The sequence below is a fragment of the Canis lupus genome, chromosome 33 (genome assembly GCF_048164855.1).
Source record: "Canis lupus baileyi chromosome 33, mCanLup2.hap1, whole genome shotgun sequence".
NCBI lineage: Eukaryota > Metazoa > Chordata > Mammalia > Carnivora > Canidae > Canis > Canis lupus.
In genome coordinates, this window is record NC_132870.1 from 18,169,825 (window position 1) to 18,186,758 (window position 16,934).

General features: G+C 36.9%; 1 protein-coding gene and 1 long non-coding RNA gene across 3 annotated transcripts in view; one reads left to right on the forward strand and one right to left on the reverse strand.

Annotated features, from left to right (window-relative positions):
* Window positions 1-16,934, reverse strand: part of UNC5C (unc-5 netrin receptor C) — a 351,352-nt gene that overhangs the window by 132,302 nt on the left and 202,116 nt on the right. The window lies entirely within an intron of this gene.
* Window positions 1-16,934, forward strand: part of LOC140623828 (uncharacterized) — a 45,288-nt gene that overhangs the window by 20,976 nt on the left and 7,378 nt on the right. The window contains exon 6 of the long non-coding RNA XR_012023351.1: window positions 30-2,672. This is a non-coding gene — a long non-coding RNA (uncharacterized lncRNA). The remainder of the gene's footprint in view (window positions 1-29; window positions 2,673-16,934) is intronic.

The window sequence follows — 16,934 nt, forward strand, 5'->3', positions numbered from 1 at the left end:
ATCAAGTCTTTCAATATGGTTTTGTTTAGCATCTTCCATCTGTTGGCTAACTGAATACAAGTATCTACTGTTGGAAAATTCTGAAAATCCCATGAAGAAAGCTATCATGAAACAGCTTCAGATGGAGAGATCACAGTAAACCTGGGGAAATGGAATTTTTGAGTTTGATGCGGAAGCATGGTTTGGGTTTAAAGACTTAGAGAGGAATCAAAGACACTTCAGGAGGATAGAATAGCACAAAGCCAAAGGGCAGAGATGAAAAAGCATGGAGCACTACAGGGGAGAATAGTCTACATGAATGGAGTAAAGAAATCCGACCATGGAATTAGATACAAGAGAGACTCACGAAGAGCCTTGAATGGCAGCTGGAAAAGTTTGTTCTGTGGAGTGGGAAACCTGGAAGAATGGTAAATTGGTAAAATTACATTTTTTCAATGACCTATGCTTTAGGAAACCTAATATGTCTCAACTAGTAAACAAGACTAATCTGATTTACTTCTAATGGAATTTTAATAGTTTTAATTTTAATTATTACAAAAACTGTTCTCAGATCTGTGATCTTACATCTAGTCACTGTGTGATGGTGTGTGATGGTGGAAACCAGAACATATATCTAAGATTATAACTACTCATGCTGTTGGGCTTTCATTTTGTACTTATCTCATATGTTTTAGAAACAAATATTAAGAGCAATCATCTCTGGAGAGACTGCCACTTATTAACAGTTCATATGCAGTATACTGGGGACAGCTACTTGCTTGTTTTAAAAGCAATATATTTCATTCTCTCAAGGAAAATTTTAAATCAAACTATAAAGGCTCATTTAAAAAAAATCAACTCATCCAGGACAATTGTTACAACTGGGTGATTAGACAAATATCCACCAAATACACAACAACCTCGCAATTTACTTAGATAAGAAAATAAATTCTTGTCCTATATTTACTGACTTTTGGAAAGTCCCAAATTCACCAAACCTTGGTTTCCCAAGTTATAAAATAAAGATGAGAACTTTTCTATATTGTTGGTTTGTGAGACCACAACCATATTCTATTCACAAAATTACCAATGGAGGTACTAACAGAGATTCAGGAGAGGGGAGGAGCACTGTGTTTGGAAATTATACTAGGCACACACCCAAATGAGAAAGACATGGCTAGTTTTGGAACTTTTCAGCAGAGTTGGGAAAGTCAGGTCTGGATGACGACCTTCTTTTATACCGAGTATGTCTCTTTTCTCTTCTGTTGATTCTATGTTACAAATATTTAATTTTTGATAAGTCTAAGGCTATAGGTATAATTTCAGAGGACAATATTGATCCAGATTTGACAATAAAACCCCATTTTTAATAGATTCTTGGCTATTAACTTAATGGAGAGTATAATCTTTAGGGAAAGATCTGGTTCAAATTCTGGTTTTCCCAGTGACTAGATGTATGACCTTGGGAAAGTTCCTTTACCTGACTAAATGTCATTTTCCTCAATAAGAAAATGGGAATTTAAAATTCCTAATTCATTGGGTTCTCTCAAGGATTAAATGATACATGTAAAGCTCTTTGCAGAGTAAACCCTTACTATGAGCTAACAAGATTTCAAAAGCTAGAATAGTTTATACTATACTTTTACTAAATAACTCCCCTCATTTCAGAGGCTTTATAAAATAGTCAATTCTTCCATCACAACAGTCTCTAGGACAGCTGTCCTTCGGGAAATTTCTTAGTGATCCAGCCGTGATCTATGTTGGATCTATATCCCCTCAACCATGGCTACTGAGCCAGGAGAAAAGAGCACAGAGAACACACACCTGCTCTTAAAAGCTTTCGCTGGGGGCGGGGGAGGGGGGCAATGTAACTTTCACTCATAGCTCATTGGCTAGAAGGAATCACCTGGCCCTGCTGAACCAGGAGAATGCCAGGACTTGTAGCACTTCCCTCTGCCCAGAAAGGACAAGGGAACTGGATAATAATATTATACATCATAACTGAGAAAGCTACTCCAATACAAAAAAAGAACAAGATATTGCATTTTTAGGAAATCACACTGTCACTGAAATATTAAGAATTATCAAGGCAAATGGAATTTAAATAATTCTTTCTGTGGTATGAAAGCCTTCACTGACAGAGGGAGCTAAATGTAGATAAATTAGATTACTAAACCAAAAGGAAGAAAACTTGATTTTGGGTCCTGGCTTGGCTATTGTGATGAGTAACTTTGGGTGGGGCATTAAATTTCTCATTTTCTTAAACTTTAAATCAGTAAAAATAGTCCTTTCCCAGTGTACATCACTGTTATGAGGTTAAAATAAATCTTGGAGAGAAAGTACTTTTAGAGACAGACTTAGTGGCAAGGACTGCCAGCTCCTTACATCTTCCTGGGAAGGCAATCCAACCACATTTTCTAGCTTCCTTTGTCTTAGAAGTGGCCACAAAAGCAATTCTGGTCAATACAATGGTATTGGAAGGTCCTTGTACCTCTTCTTGGCCAAGCTGGTGAAGAAGCTTGTAGGTCTCCTCCTTGCTGTCTTTCCCTCTCTGCTGGCTGGATGCAGAAGAGGATGGAGGCCAGAAAGGACGACAGACCACTAGAAGAAAGGAGTCCGGGTCCGTATCTGATCGACGGAAATGGAGCTGCCCTACACCCAAGGACACCTTCCTGGAACTGGCATGTAAACAGGTGTACCATTTTGGGCTATTCTATATTTGGTGGGGCCTGTTACTGTGGCTTGGGATAATGCAGACTTAAATGATATAGACTATGAATAATATGCCTGGCACACAGTGGGTTTTTCTAAATGACTATTAGATAAATAGAGGACAAGAATACTGTTTAATCCCACAGTGCTTTGAGAATTTTTATTTTTGTTTTTGTTTTGTTTTTTACTGTGATTCAGTGCTTGGCTTCAAATTATTAAAAACATTTTTTTTTTATTTGGCAACATCTTGTTAACTACACAGAAAATTTCCATTAATTCTGAGAGTTTTAAAATATCTGAATGTGTGATTTTAATATTATGCTCAAAATGCTATAAAACAGAGCTATTTGCTTATTATATAACAAAAATATTATTTACAAATGGTATGCTTGTAGTCTTTTTCAAAATATCACTTCCGACATAAATGTTGAAGAAACAAATTGATGTGAAATGCTATAATGTTTAATTACCAGTATCATTTCTTTACAAGCAATCTTTATTTTGGTGTTTTCATAAGAGCTAGAAAAACTTAAACTTGAATAACAGAGGAGTGGAACCTGATTCTGAATATTATGTGTGACTTGTAATATATTCAGGTCCATTCTGTAGTAGCATCACAAAGAAAGAGAAATAAGGAAAAATGATTGTTTCCTACCACGAGCTCCAATTCACCGAAAGAGATATTTATGTAACTATATAATACTGCCAGCTGAACAAAGAGCTTCAGTCATGTATCTTCTCATATCTCCAGGCGGAGTTTCCTTCTCCTTTTCTTCTTTTACAACTGTGTTTCCTTCAAAGGGTCCATACCCTACTGGGTAAACAATCTCCATGGGAGAATAGGAAAGCTAGCTATTTAATATGTACAGTGTAGCATCAGGAGGTGTGGAATCACAGTAAATAATATTTTGTGATGATACTAACACTAATAAAGATGATGAGATCTTCATGATTAGCCATGTTTTTATAAAAGGAAACTAATGGGTAGTACAACCCAGTATGAAGATACATACAACATGCTGACAAACAAAACTGGGTTTCAGGAGAAAATGCAGGTCTTATATAGAGTATACATTATGCACCTAAATTCACTGTGCATGTTTATATGCATATCATTCATTTAGTGTTTTCCTTTTACCTACAGGTTGGAATGCATTTGCTTCATACTCCATTATAAGCCCATTTAGTCACATTTCTGTCAGATCCCACTTGCATATTCAGTGTTGAATAAATCAGTGGTTAATAAAAGTCCTTGAAAACGTGTTTAGAGATAAATAATGAACTGCTGTATCTGATCATAAGTGTACATTTTTACTCTCAGAATCCTAAAAAGAAGATAGCCTGACCTATCACATAAATATATGGGATAAGAGAAATAACTATAGAGCAATCATGTAAAAGGAGCCTGGTTTATTCTTATTAAATAGATACACTACAGACCAAAAAAAGAAATGTTATCCTAACTGTTCAAAAAATTCCACTGCAAAGGAAATACCAAATGAGGATAGGGAGTCAACCTTTTCATCATGAGTGCTTTTTGTCATATCTCCACGGGCTTGGGGCGCGGGCCCAGCCCCACAGCGTGCAGAACCGCAGGATGCTCAGAATGCCTGCCCTACCGCGCCGCCCCCTTGAAGGAGCTGCGCCAGCTGACCACAGGCACGCTTTCAATTTACGGCAAGATGGTCTGGCAGGCAGACTGGGAGGACAGCAGAGATGGAAATACAGATCAAGTACAGATAAAAATATATCCACCTTGAAAAATACAAACAAGACTTTTTGGTAACAATGTACAGGGAAGCATCTATTGAAAAATGAGAATACAATTGCTTCTTTCTCATTAATAATTTTCACAATCAAAAAAAATAATTTGCACAATCCCCTTTAGATACCACCCCATCCTCACTCCATAATCCAACATCTGTAGACATACTAATCTATACTTACTTAAATAATATAGATTTATTTCCCCTGCACATATAAGAGTCAACCCATCCCTTCTCAAAGCTTCTTGCTACTCAGCAGGTTTCAAATTTGTTTTTATTATCTATTATGTGGGTGATCTTTTAGCAATACTTTGAAGTACCTTTCCTATTAAAAGTGAAGAGGGATTTGGTGTCCTAAGAAGAGACATAATGATAGCTTATGGCTATTATTTCACATGTTCCTGACTATGAGACAATTCTTTTTGCTTTTAAAAAAAGAAAACATATGCCAAAGTACAAAAAAACAACCCCCCCCAAAAAAAAAAACCCTGAAAAACAAAAATAAAATTTAGAAGGAAAAAGGGACCACATAAAGCCTCACTAAAGGTTCATGTTTTACATAAAGCTGCAGTTGGGACTTTACAAAGGAAATCTCTGCACTTTTTATTTCTGGTTCAGAGGATTTACATGCTCTTTCTAATGATCTGGGCCTTCAGTACTGGGTAATGTCTCCCAGTCCCCAGCTTAGCACTCATGCAAAATTGAAGCACTTTGGAGGCAGTTTAGTAGCTGCAGATGAATCTCAATGTGCAGGAAAAGGCATAATGGCTGTTTAGCACTTGCTAGGAGAAGCCGAGGAAATCAGGGGGAAAAATCTATTGAACTTAAGCCATCTGGGAAGCCAACTGAGAGCGACTGCATTAACAACGTGTTTACATTCCCATTGTGTTGCTAGGCCAAGCAAAAGTGTGTGTGTGTGTGTGTGTGTGTGTGTATACGCACACGCGTGCACAAAAGAGTGTGCACAGAGGAAATAAAGTGAAACTCTTTTGATTATACTGATTATTTTCGTTTGGTTTTGGCAATAGTACCATGAAAAATTTTTTTTGAGAAACGTGGCTATGAGAATTTTCAGGTCTCCACGAGACAGGGTGACTGTTGGAGTGTAGGAGTTGGAAGGATGCTACGGGCATGAAGAAAATGAGCGATAAGCAGAAGCTTAGCTGTGCAGGGCTTTTCCTGTATCTGGCCGTCAGTACAATACAACAGATTGGGGGAGGCTGCAGAAAGCTGGTAAAGAACAACTAGGGAGTGCTTTCGTTGCCGGTTACATTTATAGTTAACTCAGAAATACTGGCCAAATGAGGGAAAATAGCCAGGTAAATTCCGTGACTGTTGGCTCCTACTCACTGTCTCCATCACCAGGACACTTTTTTCTGCATGGTATTTAATCAACTATTTTTAGAGCACTTTTAGGTTCCCAACAAAAGTGAGAGGAAGATACAGATTTCCCCTATACATTCTGCTTCCACACAAGGAGAGCCTCCTTTATTGTTAACATCCTCCACCAGAGTGGTACACTTTTTTTTACAACTGATGAGCCTCCACTGACACATTATTATCACCCCCGAATCCATAGTTTACATTCAGGTTCACTCTCAATATTGTACATTCTACAGATTTGGACAAATGAAAGGACATATCCACCTTTATAGCCTCATGCAGAGTAGTTTCACTAACCTAAAAATTCCCTGTGCTCTATCTATTCATTGCTCTCCTCCCCTACCTCTTGGCAACCACCGATTTTTTAACCATTCAATAGTTTTGCCTTTTGCACAATGTCATATAGTCAGAATCATACAGTAGACAGCCTTTCAGATTGGCTTCTTTCACTTATTAAAATGCATTTAAGCCTCCTCCATATCTTTTTATGACATGATAGATACTTTCTTTAAAGTACTAAATAATATTGCATTGTCTGAAATTGTTACAGTTTACTAATCCATTCACCCACTGAAGGACATCTTAGCTGTTTCCAAATTTTGGCAATTATCAACAGAACTGTGTAAACATCTGTGTTTTTGTGTGGGTGTATGTTTTCAACCATCCTGGGTAAATATCAAGGAGTGTGATGGCTGTGCCATGTGGTAAGAGTATGTTTAGATTTGGTTAAAAAATGCCTAATTGTCTTCCAAGCAGCTATATTATTTTGCATTCCGACCAACAAAAAATGAGAGTTCCTGTTGCTCCAAATCCTTGTCAACATCTGATGTTGTCACTGTTCTGGGTTTTGGCCCTTCTAATCGATGAGAGTGGTATCTCATAGTCTATTCCATTTGCATTTCTCTGATGACATGCAATGTCCATTTGCATGTCTGTGATGACATATGCTCACTGCAATTCTTCATGAGATGTCTATTAAAGTTTGTTGTGCTTTTGAACTGTAGCTCCCCAAAACATATGCCCACATCTGAATCCCTAGCAAAGGAAAATGCTACCTTTCTTGGCTAAAAGTCTTTGTAGATTAATAAAGTCAAAGATCTTGAGATCCTGAATTACTCCAGGTGGGCCCCAATTCAGTGACAAGTGTTCTTGTAAGAGACACACAAAGAAGACAGACATCGAATGAAAGTGATGTGAGGAAAGAGGCAGAGATTAGAGTGATGGAGCCACAAGCCCAGGAATGCTGGGCAGCCACTGGAAGCTGGAAGAGACAAGGAACAGACCTTCCTCTAGAGTGCCTCAGGAGGAGGGTGCTTCTCTGCTGCATTTCAGACATCCAGCCTCAAAACTGTAAGAGAATAAATTTCTGTTGTTTTAAGCCCCAGAGCATGCAGTAATTTATTGTGGCAGCCCTAGGAAACTAATACAGTGACTAAGGGCATTTACTGTCTATCTTCAAGGAATGGACTCAAGAATCTGACAGAGCAAAAAGGTGAGGAAAGGCTATCTGCCATGCAGTGTTGTTCTGGTTTCACAAATGCCCCATGGAATGGGTGTGGGGAGGTAGGTAGCCTTTTAGTCACTAACGTCATTTCATACAGAGGGCATCGTTGTCTAGGATCATCGAGGCTGTAGCTATAAAAAGAGGCATGTCATTCATTCCCTGCCCTTCCTGGAATTGCCTTGTACAGAACATTCCCCTGGGTTTTTGTAGCTAAATTTTAATTCACTCAAGCTCTAGAGTTCCCCCCCTCTTCCCTCAGGAGGCTGCTATCCCTCAGTCTGAGAAGTTTAATAGGCAGAGACAGGCGAAAGGAAATTGCAGAAAGCAGGGGCTCTCTACCATGTAACTCTATACTACGGAACTATCAAGGGGTTTTGTGAATTTATTCTCAAGATGAGAGGAGAACACAAGCAAATGGTAAAGCGGACTCTATTCTCTCTCTTTTCCCTCGCCTCTTTTGCCCCTTTCAGACTGTGATCTCTTTAAGTGCATTAGGTCTCAGTTGTATCTCTATTTACAGCACCAAGAAAAGTATCTAGGGCATGGTTTTTGAATAGAACATGTGTTTCTGTACCCACTTTATGCTGTGCTTTCACAGCACTGTCTGCTCTTGCCCCACTTCAACCTGGTTGTACATTAGTATTGCTACAGAGCTGAAAATTAGTGAACAGACAGAAAAAGAATAAGCTATGCCCTGCTCCCAATTAAATCCTCTCTGGGGTGGAGGCCAGGACATAGGTGTTTCCAAAAATCCCCCCCTGGAGATTGTCAAATGCAGCCAGGGTTGACAGCTAGCATCCTAATCATTCCTTGTGACTCTTGCCTTCATATTCTTGGAGATTTCTCCCAAAACAGATTTTTAAGATCTGGTTAAACCCTTGATGAAATTAGGAATGAGTCCAAGACTTCCCTAACCTGAATTGTTTTTCATTACTAGATATTATGCTTCCTACATGCTGTGCTTGCTTGTTTGCCAGACCCTGGTATTTTGCTAATTGTGGCTTTCATGTTATACATGCTGATTTTGTTATCTCCAAATAGTGCTTTCCAGAGGAACTGGAAAGGGTGGTTATTTCAACAGGCATCCCCAAGGTGGCCCTGATAATGCCTAGCTAAGGGATGACTCTAGATTGATGGATTGATGATATTTAGGAGAGAAGACCAAAAGGCTCATGGTGAGGAATGCCACCCCCCCCCTTTACGTTGTAGCATTAGCTCCTTCGTGGATTGTGGCATTTTTTTAACCAAAAAAAAATTCTGCTGTGAATTTGAAGATATAAAAAAAGTGCTGGGATGAGGAGAGAAAAAAAACAGCATCAGAATTTTGAGCCAATTATTGAGAGAATATTGGATAGTGATATTTAGTAATACAGAGATGCGGCTAGAACAGATTACAATGTGCAGCATTCCAGAATAAGAAGTGCAAACAGGGGATCCCTGGGTGGCTCAGAGGTTTAGCGCCTGCCTTTGGCCCAGGGTGCAATCCTGGAGTCCCGGGATCGAGTCCTGCGTCGGGCTCCCGGCATGGAGCTTGCTTCTCCCTCCTCCTGTGTCTCTGCCTCTATCTCTCTCTCGCTCTCTGTCTATCATCAATCAATCAATCAATCTTTAAAAAGAAAAAAAAAGAAGGGCAAACAACTTGGGTCATTATCTCATAATTATCAGCCAGGCTTACTCATATTAGCACAATAGGTACCAACACCAAAAAAAGCATATTTTAATTTTGAGAGAAAGCCATGCTTTTTATAAGCTAATCCTCTCTTTTAATCTAAAATGGTTTCTTAAACTTCCTTAAACAAGGTGCTTAATTCATTTCATGTAGCAATCCAGAACTCTGTGGTGTATGTTCCTTCCTCTGAAGATAAAGAGTAAGAGACTCTCCTTAAACTCCTCACAAATTATAGCCAAAGGTTAGATTAAAAATATACTTTGGCTTTTAACACTTGTGCTATTCTCACTTTGAAGTGGGCATATTAAAACTCTAGGCCACAGCACATGCATGGTTGCTGGGCACCTGGCAAAATTGCTATAGCAACACAATCGCTGGTTTCACTCCTGCAATGCCCTGTTTGGGTAGCAAGTAATCGAGATGAAGAATGGTCCTTGGACTCCTGTTTCTTATTGTAGCCTCTGTGTGGGCTTGGGGACGGGTAGTATTTGATTTAGTTCTTTCTAAACTGGGGAAAATACACGCATACACAAACACACACACATATGCATATCTATATCTATATATTGCATTAATATTTATAAATTGTATTAATCAATGATTTCACCTTCGCTGTGGGAAGACAAAGGAGCAATGCATTAGAAGTAAGTGTTAATCGACAGAAGACAATTCCTTTGCTCTCGTTACATTAAAAACTCTCGCTGAATATAATTTTTGAAAATTTCTGTTTTCCTCTAATGAAATGACAGCTCACTAAAACTGAACTGAAGGGGTGATGTTTTCTTGCCTCTACTTTGCAATCATGTTCTGGGCCATATCTGTTCAATAAATACATGCTATCAAAATGACATAGTCCACAAATATGGCATAGCCAGGGTATGTGAAGTACATGCAGTGTCTACAGTACTGATATATGCAAATATTGGAATAGTCAAAAAATGAACAAACGGCATTAAGAACTTCTCAAAAACAATAGATTAGAAACAAAAGCAACCCAAATAGGTAGTCTAACATTTTTCCAGTATTCACTTCTGTTTGTAAGCTAAGGAAAGAAGGGAAACAAAACCCAGGTTTCTACACAGTGAGAGAGCCCGAATCACTCAGGCAGCTGAGATTCATCTTCATGCTAGACTGGAGTGAAAGTAACAACTAAAATCTACATTCTGGAACTCTGACCCAAGCATGTATTTGTCACTGCAGCTGAGATTATGTTGGCCATGTTAACTCAGGTGTTTAAAGACTTAAAGTCAATGTGAAATAGGGACCAATAAATTGTGAACACTAACAAATGAAGAATAAGAAAAAGTATGTATTTCAGGGTGATTGATATTCTGTTATCTCTTGCCAAGGTATCCCACTGACTCAGTGGTAAAGCCTTCATATCCTACATGGATCCTTACCAATTTTTCTATTTTTATTTTGGGGCCAGCCTTACACTGAAAAAAAAAGTTCTGAGTTTCTGGTATTGAAATAAGTACCTCTGGGAAAGAAATCAAATAAATAATTGGTTTATATCCCAGCATCATTTATCTTCATTGACAGACAAATATACTACAGATATAGGGCTCTATTCTTGTAGAAGCAGTAGTCCTACTGACTTAATAGAAAAATTATGGAGTGAAGTTCAAATAGAGCTTCCAAATTTTATGCATAATTTCCTAACATTTATTTATTTTTTAAATAATAAATTTATTTTTTATTGGTGTTCAATTTGCCAACATACAGAATAACACCCAGTGCTCATTTAAACAAAGTTCATATAAATTCCTTTTGAAAATGTTCACTCTGTTAATGAGAATAGAGTCTGAAGTAACTATTTTACATAGAGAATGATTGGTATGTATGTACTTAATACGTAAAATAACTCTTCTTATAGAAGATTATGCTGTCTTATCTATTCCTCAAACCACCTATTCATGAAATATCCTAAATAAAAACATCATCAGTATGTTTCACTAAATTTAAGTTACTCAAATTTAGTAGGATGAATAGCTATAATCCCACAAATCTCCTGTGCTTAAAGCCTTGTGTTGTAAAATTCAGAAAAGACAGAACTTCCCAAAACAGAAGCCATATGATATCATTCCAATGTAGTTGAAGAGACAAATATGAATACACACATACATATAGTTACATATGTATACTATGTACATATATATTATCACATATATATTTTATATGCATATATTATGTATATGTGTATATCAAATATATATTATCTATTTTTATATATGAATATAATTCCATAAATAACATGGCATTTTAAGAAACTGCCATTTTTTACCTTGAAAATGGTTGAATGAATCTCTAACGGTGGGATCCCTGGGTGGCTCAGCAGTTCAGCGTCTGCCTTTGGCCCAGGGCGTGATCCTGGAGTCCCAGGATCGAGTCCGACGTCAGGCTCCCTGCTTGGAGCCTGCTTCTCCCTCTCCCCATGTCTCTGCCTCTCTTTCTGTGTCTCTCATGAATAAATAAATAAAATCTTAAAAAAAAATCTCTAATGGTTTAACTTAATATACATAAACAATTCACACTTATGAGTATAATAAAAATGGAAGTACAAATAAGAGAAATGTAGAAATGTAGACATGTTACATATCACTTGAGTTTTTATAGAAGGATTCATCCACAATATTGCATTTGAGATGCTTCTTTAAGCATGAGTAGGATTTTGACAAAAGTAGGAAAGGCAAAGTATGGGGTAAAGGAACTAGAATGGAACTAGAATAGTGAAAAAGACAGATATAGGGGCACCTGGGTGGCTCAGTGGTTGAGGATCGCTCAGGGTGTGATCCCAAAGTCTTGGGATTGAATCCCTGCATCAGGCTCCCATGGGGAGCCTGCTTCTCCATCTCCCTATGTCTCTGCCTTTCTCTGTGTGTCTCTCATGAATAAATAAAATACTTTTAAAAAGACATAATCCTTGATTTTCGGGAACTTACTCTTGAGCTTATAATGTTAGATGGAAGAGGAGAGGTAATTTGAGAAAGGAAACATAACTGTCCCTCTCAAATATCTAACATTAGTAAACCCAGGAAGTAAGCAGACTTGTTTTCTAAATTTCCATTTGACCTAAATAGGACAGGTACATCAAGATAATGGAAAGCTATTGAACACCAATAAAAAATAAATAAAAAAAAAGATAATGGAAAGCTGATTAAACTCAATTTAATGAATAGCATGCCAGTAATGCAGAGTGTAAATGACTGCCAAAATCTCACAACTTAAAGTTTCTATGATTCCAAGACATCAAAATGTAAAGAAAAGAATGTTCACATTCATTTTAATACAACTTAAATAAATCCCATCTAGTTTCCCTTTGAAAATGTATGAGCAGCTTCTCCTAAATCACATCCTGGTATGACATTAACGTCTCATGATATTTTAATAGAAGTTCTGTGAAAAGGAGTTCAGTTGCCAAATACGATGAGGTTAAAAAAGTTTTCCAATGCAGAGCTTTCCTGGGTCTTTTACAGGAAAATATACTTTATACTGTCTCCAAAAGGAGTATATAATTATTATAGTGTTTCCTAATGTATTTGACCACAACGTTTTTTGTTTCTTTTGTTTTTGTTTCCCCAATAGCACTTACAAGACAATGGTGCTTCACTCAACACAGTTCAAGAGGAAAAACTAAATTTGCCCAATGTCTAGGACATATGGTAGAAAAGAAACTATTAGAAGAAGGTTAGCAAGTTTGATTGGGAACTGACTATACTGAAGTTTTTGAGTATATGATCAATGAAGTTGATCTTTATTCCATGGACACAGGAAAACCATTATGTATGTTAAGAAATGGCATGATATAATTACTTGGATCTCTGCTTTAGGCCCACAACTATCTAGAGAATGGTTTGTTGGGGAAAAAGGCTGAAACCAAGAAGGTGTTGGAGGCTACCTAAATCATCTAAGAGGCATATGATAAAGGAGGCCTATATATATCAAGGGGATAACAGTAAGAATTAAGAACAGAAGGATGTTTTGCAAGAGAATTCTGAGAACTGGCAGTAGCTGATAATCACTTTGGCTGTTGGAGTAATGGATGAAGCTGACGTTTCTATTTTTGGTGACAGGATGGAGAGAAGAGGTATCTGAAATAGGCAGACAAGAGGAGGAAGAAAAATTCAATTGTGCCACTCTTGCAACAAACGGGGACCTAAGTGAAGACACCATATTGCAAAAGCTCCTTTTGGAGTAAAGGCAAATTCACTTAAATTTGTGCCCCATTATAGCTTCTCTTAATGAGTCTTTTTTTTTTTTTCTTTTTTCATGTTAAGGCTCACTCATTTGTTAATCAGCAAAATATTAAAGAGCTCCAAGAAGAAAAAGAATCAAATCCTAAGCACTAGTTCAAGGTATTCCAGAGTGAGAAAGGGCTCAGATACAGAAAATCTGACACAGGAAGGCAGGTGAAAGCATGAAAGATAAATATTTAGCTGACATTCTGAACCAGATTTTCTTTTCTCAAGAAAAGGGAAACATGTATCCATATATCTCTTTTAGACAAGCTGTAATGTGTTCAGTAGTTACGGCAGAATTTAGGGAGATGTTACCCGGTACAGGGGCAAGGGCAAAGGTTTGGAATCAGAAAGCACTGGGTTCATACCCCTGCTCTGCCACCTTCTAGTTATGTGATTTGGGGCACATTAGTTTACTTTGCTGAGCCTCAGCACTTTCATTTACAAAAGGAAAACTCCAGAGATTATCTCATAAGACTGTCATGATAACTATATTACATAATACGTGTAAGGCATTCGGTACAAATATTGGAACTTTTTATTGTGGTTGAGTTGGTCCTACAGATAATATTTTGCTAATGTGAGAATAATTAAAGAAGAGAAGGGGAAAAAAATCTCTGGGAATATTAAAATTTCAAACTGACCTAGGTTTTGTAAACTCCCCGTTTGCATTTTTTTTTTTTTTTTTTTTTGGTAGAGGAGAAATATTTGCCTTTCAGTGCTAAATCTTAGGTACCATGGAAACAGGGGTTGAAAAGACTTCAAGTAAATAGAAAGCAAGCAGCCACGCCTGAGTTTTTCTTAAAATGCAACCATACAATTTTGAGCAGATCAAGATTTCTGTGGAATTCTGAAAGAACATCGATACTTATTACTATATTACCAAATAAGAGCTTTTGGCTATTGACATTTTCAAAACCATTGAATATATACTGCTTTCCCCTTTTCTGTTTCTTCTACTACATATTTGCAAGAAATGCAAATGGGGTATAAATGATAGAAGGCAAACATTAACAGTAATATATGATCTTTAATCACTACATTTTATCAACAGTGGTGTAGCTTGGCTCAGTGAGTACAAAGCATTGTTTGCTCGGTATTTCAGAACTACTTAACACCTTCATAATTTAAAAGGAAGAATTTTGTGAGGTGGAAGAGAAATTCTGTTCTTTTTTCTGGTTTTATTGTTTTGCAGTTTTTCATTGTGAAGCTACCTTTGAGGAGGATTTTAGAGAAAGTAGTTGATTTTTTCAATGTATCTGATTGCCGCTGAACATGCTTCCAAATATTATTATTCTAAGGCAGAGTATCTATGAAAAAAGACCTCATTTGCAGTGACTTCTCTCTCTCCTGCTTTATCTGAGAACCAATTTGATTTTTTAAATGTCAAGAAATTTCTCTGATTTGTAATATATTTCAAGACTTGATGCATTTAACCTTTCTTGCTGTTAAGAACCACTAAATCCCCAATAAGACTATAGTCAGACTACTAAGTGAAGAGTTGAGAACCAAAGTTGCAAGTGAATCCAACCTCAGGGGGAAAAAAAATCTCCAAAACCAAGTACTTCAGTTTAAATTCCATGTATAATGCTTCTGAACTCATGGGAAAGCAGAGAGCTCTAATATAAGAAGCCCACAAATTTCCCACCAACACTTTTTCAGATTGGAGATTTATGATAACTGGTAAAGAGATGCAATACAATGATTTGGCCTTTTTTTTTTTTTTTCCAGGCTTCATTATTTATTATGAAAATAACACATTCACAGGACTGGGTAAAAAACTAAACTTATTATGAAAGAAATCTCCTATCAACCCATATTTTGAGCTGTCAACTGCCTATTGTATATTTCTCCAAAACATCCCAATGCCTACAAAAATATATGTGCATCCTTTACATAATGAGGACATATTACATGCAGTGTTCTGTACTCTTGTTTTCACTTTGAATTTTATGTGAGAGATTTTTCTACAGCCTCACATATGGAGAAACCTCGTTATTGTAAAAAGCATCACAATAATCCATGTCGGGACAACAGTCCTCAATATGTCTCTGCAATAAAGGTGCAATGAACAACCTTGCAGTTTAGTCTTTGTGCTCATTTGGAATCTTCTTTTTAGATCCTAAGTTTGTAATTACTGAGTGAAAGGGTGTATGCATTTAAATATTGGTAGGTATTTCCAAATTGGCCTTCAAAAAGTTTGTACCAATTTATAATCTCCTCAACAAAGAATGAGCTAGTCCCTATCCCATTCCTTTACCAACACTCTTTACTGTTTTGATCTTGACATCTTAGATGCTTATTTACCAATTTGCATTTCTTTTCCTGTGTCTTCATGTTCAACCTCTGCTAAGTTTTCCATTCAGTTGCTGATCTTTTTCTTAAATATACTTTAAGAACTAGTAATACATAAATCAGTCCTTGGATTAATGTATGTCCACAGATATGTTCCTGTGTGTATTTGTCCCTTGGTTTTGTGGTTTACTTGCTTTGGATATTCAAATTTGAGAATGCTTTCTTATAAGACTTCTTAATTTTGTCTTAATTAAAAAGACTTTGCCCACCACTGAAACCAACCAACCAATCAATTTACAAATCTCCAAAATTTTCTTCTACTGATGTTAGTGATGATGATGGTGGTGGTGGTGATACTAATGATAATGACATTAAACCCTAACATCAAGAATTTATTTTATTCTAACAAATGAGATAAAATCCAAGCTTTATGTATTTCTTCATTAGTTCATTCATTCACTCATCCATTCATTTAATTTCCAACTGCCTTAAACCTTATGGACTGAAAAACCATCTTAACACATTGTAAGTTAACTGAGTATTTCCTGGTCCCTATTTTAATCCATTAATCTGTATGTCTTATTCTCTGCTCAGATCAAACTCTTCACTTCTTTAGTTTTACAATATATTTATAAAGATCTGGAGTTCCCTCATTATACTTTTATTTCAGAAATCTTCTAGCTATTTTCACAAATTACTTTTCATACAATGTTGGTGACTTGCGGATTCATTTATAAACAGTAAATATATATATTTTAAGATTTTATTTATTTATTATTGAAAGACACAAGGAGAGAGGCAGAGACATAGGCAGAGGGAGAAGCAGACTCCCTGCAAGGAGCCCGATGTAGAACTCAATCCCAGAACCCCATGATCACAACCTGAACCGAAGGCAGACGCTCAACCACTGAGCCACTCAGGTGCCCCTATAAACAGCAAATATTTAAAAAATATTGTCTTTCTACCCAAGAACAAGATAAGTTTTCCACTTATCTTCCTTGCATTTTTCTTACTCTGAGTAGCATTTATTTAATGTTTTTCTTTCTAAAATTCTCCAAATTTCTTGTTAACTTTATACATACATATTTTCTTTTACATTGTTATTGTAAATGATATCTTTTATTCCATTATACTCTGACTGGCTACCTATAAAAGAAAAGTTGATGGGTCATATGAATCTTTTTTTCAGACACTTTTCTATATTCTCTTGACTTTTTTTTCAATTTTTAAAATTTAAAAATGTGTTTTTCCCAGGGGCACCTGAGTGGCTCAGTCAGCTAAGCATCTGCCTTTGACTCGGGTCATGATCCCAGGGTCCTGGGCTTGGAATTGAGCCCATTGGGATCCTTGCTCCATGGGTAGTCTGCTTCTGCCTCTCCCTTGGCCTG